Raw genomic sequence first — 7,120 nt, forward strand, 5'->3', positions numbered from 1 at the left:
TGCGACTGTAGCTACTTTTCCCCAAAACTTTGTCTTCAAAATAAGGGTGCGTCTTATATTCCGAAAAATACGGTATACTTTTATTACATATACGTTTGTTTGTTTGTTTGTTATGAATTTCGCGCAAAGCTACACGAGGGCTATCTGCGCTATCCGTCCCTAATTTAGCAGTGTAAGACTAGAGGGAAGGCAACTAGTTATCGCCACCCACCGCCAACTCTTGGGCTACTTTTTTTACCAACGAATAGTGGGATTGACCCTCACATTATAACGCCACTATGGCTGAAAGGGCGAGCACGTTTGGTGTGACGGGGATTCGAACCCGCAGATTGCGAGTCGAGCGCCCCCTAACCACGTGGCTATGCCGGACATTACATATAAGGATTAGAATGCATTGTTTCCTCAACTGGGTACTCTCGCTCTCAACGATATCGAAAGCAGTTGTTACTGCTGTATTCTATAACATGGTACGTCACGTCTACTCAATTTAAATGACTTGTATTTTTGCTGGTGTCGTAAATCCCATTCAAACTTTCTAGGTTAATAATGGAATATATGATAACACAGTCATAATAACTTTAAACTAGCTTTCCCGATACTAGTAATTATGCACGATAACGAGTAGATTAGAATTGTTCTCATATATATTTTTACATACATTATGCTATTTTGTAAGTACTTTTTACTGTTTAATTTCTGATAGCAATGTTGCATTCGAATGTTGACCAAATGATCAATGTTACAGAACCTCCATTTGTATACTGAAAGTTTCGTATATATATCGTCATGCATCAAAAATTTGCTTTAAAATTACAAATTATTTACTCAAATATACGAAGACTTTTTATTTGGGCGAAATATTTTTTTACTGAAACACACATAAAAAAGGATTTTTTTTTTTACACCGTCCCTAATCTATGTAATTAAGTTGTGACTAGATTACGATTCCTTGTACTGTAATACTTCCAGTTACAAATTGTTTGACAATTTTTTCCTCACAATTTTATCAATAATCTCGTTCACGTGCAAAACGAAATATTTATTATCTAAATTTTTGTAAGTTTCTTTGTTTGTTTTTGAATTTCGCGCAAAGCTACACGAGGGCTATCTGCGCTAGCCGTCCCTAATTTAGCAGTGTAAGACTAGAGGGAAGGCAGCTAGTCATCACCACCCACCGCCAAATCTTGGACTACTCTTTTACCAACGAATAGTGGGATTGACCGTCACATTATAACACCCCCACGGCTGAAAGAGCGAGCATGTTTGGTGTGAAGGGGATTCGAACCCGCGACCCTAAGATTGCGAGTCGAGTGCCGTAACTACCTAGCCAAATTTTTGTAAGCTAAAAATAAAATAATAAAATACCAATAAATACAACAAACCAGTCCACAAATGTTTCAAGAACTTTGCCAAACCATGTTAGTGTTATCGATCAATTACAAATTCATTCAACAAAAGCACTGTCTGAGTAATGATGAAGCGACGAAAATCACGCATTTCACATGAAATACAGACATAATAAACTGAACATGCAAACCATGTACATGTCTTTATAATACCCCCTGGTGGTTCAGTGATAAGTTTACCTACTTACAACGCTAAAATCTGGGGATCAATTCTTTGCTGTGGACAGAGTGCAGATAGCCTATTGTGTAGCTTTGTACTCAGGGAAACAAAATCAACAACAAATAAGTAATAATTTACCGAGATATAATGAGTTTATTGAACTCGGGCATTATGGAGGCTGACTCGAGAATAATGACCGCGTTGAATTCAGGTATTATGGAGCTCGACTCAGTAATAATGGTCGCCTTGAATTCAGGTATTATGGAGCTTGACTCGGTAATAATGGTCGCCTTGAATTCAGGTATTATGAAGGCTGACTCGGTAATAATGACCGCTTTGAATTCGGGTATTATAGAGCTTGACTCAGTAATAATGGTCGCCTTGAATTCGGGTATTATAGAGCTTGACTCAGTAATAATGGTCGTCTTGAATTCTGGTATTATGGAGCTTGACTCGGTAATAATGACCGCTTTGAATTCATGTATTATGGAGCTCGACTCAGTAATAATAGTCGCCCTGAATTCAGGTATTCTGGAGCTTGACTCAGTAATAATGGTCGCTTTGAATTCAGGTATTATAGAGCTTGACTCAGTAATAATGTCGACAGTACACTTTAAAAGTAGAAACGTAAGAAAAGTGTATTTAATTAGTTATACTGGTGACCAGGTTGGGTTTTAGTATCGTCTAAGTACATACCTAAGTACGTAGGTCCTTAGTTTAAACTTATTATGCTTATACCTGAGCCCTAGAGGTCTCTGACCTGGCCATTAAGCCCACGTATGTATAAGGTGCCGTTCAGGTTAAAAATTTTAATTAAGTATTAGAGTAAAAATTATATATGTTTTAAGTTACGTAAGTCATAACATATTTTAATAGTAATTATTATTTTAAATAAAAAACGGCTTTTAAAATAATTTAATATATTTTGTTCTCTTATTTACAATTTTAAACAAACAATTCATTTTGACGTATTGGTACCATATATCCCCACTCCCCAGTATCTCAGCGGAAAGTCTGAGGGTTTACAATGCTAAAAACCGAGTTTTAATACCTGTGGTGGGCAGAATACAGACAGCACATTGTGTAGCTTTGGCCATAACAGCAAACAAACAAATAAATGTACCATACAATTTGTTGCTACCAACAACGGCCCGACAGTTAATACTTGTGACACTCACTGTGTTCGAAAATGTGGGCCTTTGATTATATAAAATAAACAAAATTATATTACAATCTCTAGATGAGCATTTATGAAACACCTTGCCAATTTTGTTTTAATTTAGCCTTGAATTACGTACAATTAAAAATTATATGATTAAAAAGTGTGTCTAAAATTGGTGCTTAATTCTTACACAGAACAACTGAAAATTGGATAGAGTGGTTCATATAAATTCCGCAATTATAATTGTTTTCAACGACTTTGTTTGTAGTTAAATATCGTTGCAATGCCATACAGTACCTTCGTGTTAAGTAGACGTGTTTTAACAATTAACAATAAATTGTTGGAATATAAAAACCCTTACAGTAGAGATTAAAACGTCTTCTTTGCCATACGTTCCAGACGAAGGCTACTGCGAAATAACCAATGATATGATGGCGCCCACTCTGCTTCAGTTACAATTGTTATACAAATTACCAGTGCACTCACATCGTGACCGGAGCTTTGCAATTTTCTCCACAAATTGGTATACTAATGAATACAGTAAACTGCTTTGGAATTTCCCATTTAATTGCTTAGAAACCACTTATCTGAAAAACCACTATGTTCAGACGTCCAGCTGTTTCGTAAAAAGATGTGTGGATGATACGTCAAGATGTTCAGCTGCTTTGTTAAAGCTAAATATGTGGCTAATACTTCAAGACGTCCACGTTAGAAATGTGAGAGTCAACCCGACTTTCAGACTAAAAGTAATCACGTAGACGGTAAGTGATGCTGATTGTTTGTTCTTTTGAGTTGGCCGTTTAGCTCACATGTAGAATAAAATGCCTTTCAGGATGAAAATTCCAAATTCTTATTCTTGTTTTTTTCGCATAAGGAAAGTTTTGGAATTTTGAAAACCATCCATTTTCTGTTATACATGAAACGGTATGGAATATTTTTCTGATATATATGAAACGGTATATGGAATATTTTCTGATATACATGAAACGGTACATGGAATATTTTCTGATATACATGAAACGGTATATGGAATATTTTCTGAAATACATGAAACGGTGCATGGAATATTTTCTGATATATATGAAACATTATATGGAATATTTTCTGATATATATGAAACGGTATATTGAATATTTTCTGATATACATGAAACGGTACATGGAATATTTTCTGATATACATGAAACGGTATGGAATATTTTCTGATATATATATGAAACGGTATGGAATATTTTCTGATATATATATGAAACGGTATGGAATATTTTCTGATATATATATGAAACGGTATGGAATATTTTCTGATATATATGAAAAGGTATGGAATATTTTCTGATATTAGATCAAACTTAGTCGGTATGAGGGAAAAGTTTGGTTAACCGATTAAAACAGAAAGCATAAAAATCTTGCTTCATCAAATTTAGCAAGTTCTAGTTACTATCATATTTATTAATTAACGATATTCGTGAAGTTATTTTAGGCGCTAAATAAATTGTAAAGATTGTATATTATATATACAGAATATAATGTATATTATATATTTATACAATTAGCATTTAATTAATTTAATGAATTCTAAAATCACTGAATGCCCGCACACGCTTCCTATTATATAACACACAGAACATACAATTACAAAACAAATATTTCCTATTGTATAACACACAGAACATACAATTACAAAACTTGTTTTGTAATTGTATGTTTTGTGTGTTATACAATAGGAAATATTGTTTTGTAATTGTATGTTCTGTGTGTTATACAATAGGAAATATTATTTTCTAATTGTATGTTCTGTGTGTTATATAATAGGAAATATTTGTTTTGTAATTGTATGTTCTGTGTGTTATACAATAGGAAATATTTATATTTCCTATTGTATAACACATGGAGCATACAAGTACAGGTTTGGTTTGAATTTCGCGCAAAGCTACATGAGGGCTATTTGCGGTAGCCGTCCCTAATTTAGCAGTGTAAGACTAGAGGGAAGGCAGCTAGTGATCACCAACCACTGCCAACTCAAAGAATAGTGGGATTGACCGTAACATTATAATGTCCCCACGACTGAAATGGCGCACTAACCACCTGGCCAGGCCGGGACTCAAGTACAAGAAGTTCATTTCCTATTATATAATACGCAGATCATACAAATACCGAACATATATTTCCTTTTTATATGACACACACAGCATACAAATACGGAATATATATTTCCTTTTTATATGACACACACACACCATACATATACAGAATATATATTTCCTATTATATGATACACATAATATATGAATACCGAACATATATTTCCTTTTTATATGACACACACAGAATATATGAATACCGAACATATATTTCCTTTTTATATGACACACACAGCATACATATACAGAACATATATTTCCTATTATATGACACACAGAGCAGGTTTTGGTTTATGAACAAACAATTACGCTTCAGTAGGTCTAATAAATGTATGATTTGATTTGTATTTATTTGTCAAAACACGAATCTTTATTCGTACAAAGAGTTAATTAGCATGTAGGTAAAAATAATGAATTACGTGAAAAAAAATTTATATATATATATCATCTCTCTCATTACCCGCTGTGTGACGTTTTTCCTGACGTCATGAACCTTGATTCTAGTCTTTCTTACAAAAAAAAAAAAATATTTAGCACAGTCCAAAAGCGCTCCTAAAATTATTAAACAGATGTTTATACTAACTTTTTTTGAGGTAACAAATAAATATTGTGTTTTTTTCATTTCGTGAAAGGTTAATCGACACCTATCTGTGCCTATTTTAAAAGGGATAAACTACAAGCAAAGCAGTTAATTAACACCACGAACTATCACCTTTTGAGCTACTCTTTGAACAACAAAAAGTGGGAATGACCGTCACATTATAACGCTCCTAGTTTAGAAGTGATAGACTACAGAGAAGGCATTACTCTTTTGCCAGCAAAAATGGGATTGACCGTCACATTATCACGCCTTAATGGATGAAAGGGAGAGATTGTTCGGTGACGGGATTCTAACCCGCGATCCGCACATTGCGAGCCATGCCAGACTGTAATAAAATAATAATCAGCATACAATTTGTTCCAAACGAGCATAACATAAAAAAAACGAACAAAAAATTGACAAACTCCGTTAAGCCTCCTACTTTTTTTCAGGTCAAAATCAGTAGTGGATGGGGCATTAGATGGTGAATTTGTACCCAATCTACATTAAAAATACTGGGATGATGAAGTCAAAATTAGTAGTGGATGGGAAATTAGATGATGAATTTGTACTAAATCTACATTAAAGATATTGGGATGATGAAGTCAAAATTAGTAGTGGATGGGGCATTATATGGTAAATTTGTACTAAATCTACATTAAAAATACTGGGATGATGAAGTCAAAATTAGTGGTGGATGGGGCATTAGATGATGAATTTGTACTAAATCTACATTAAAGATATTGGGATGATGAGGTCAAAAGCAGCATAAAAAATAAGAAAATAATCTGGTCATAAAGTTGTAACGTAGGTAAGTTGATGATTAAAAAATTGAATTGAGTTTATTGTTTTCTATGTTTTATACACATTGGAGTCTCACTCTAATATATCACACATTGACAGAAGAAAAGACTGATTGAGTTCATTTTTTTCATACACATTTCCATCATAAATACGACGTATGCGGTAAAAACTTGCATCATCTTTAAATTACAGTGAAACTACCAAACAAATAATGGAATTAGTAAATTAAATTATCACGTATGCGGTAAAAAGTTGCATCATCTTTATATTACAGTGAAACTACCAAACAAGGAATGGAATTAGTAAATTAAATTATCACGTATGCGGTAAAAAGTTGCATCATCTTTAAATTACAGCGAAAACTATCAAACAAGGAATGGAATTAGTAAATTAAATTATCACGTATGCGGTAAAAATTTGCATCATCTTTAAATTACAGCGAAAACTATCAAACAAGGAATGGAATTAGTAAATTAAATTATCACGTATGCGGTAAAAAGTTGCATCATCTTTATATTACAGTGAAAACTATCAAACAAGGAATGGAATTAGTAAATTAAATTATCACGCATGCGGTAAAAAGTTGCATCATCTTTATATTACAGCGAAAACTATCAAACAAGGAATGGAATTAGTAAATTAAATTATCACGCATGCGGTAAAAAGTTGCATCATCTTTATATTACAGCGAAAACTATCAAACAAGGAATGGAATTAGTAAATTAAATTATCACGCATGCGGTAAAAAGTTGCATCATCTTTATATTACAGCGAAAACTATCAAACAAGGAATGGAATTAGTAAATTAAATAGTTTCATAATATATTATACACACACATATATATATATATATATATATATATATATG

This window comes from Limulus polyphemus, unplaced genomic scaffold, assembly GCF_000517525.1.
Source record: "Limulus polyphemus unplaced genomic scaffold, Limulus_polyphemus-2.1.2 Scaffold2070, whole genome shotgun sequence".
Taxonomy (NCBI): domain Eukaryota; kingdom Metazoa; phylum Arthropoda; class Merostomata; order Xiphosura; family Limulidae; genus Limulus; species Limulus polyphemus.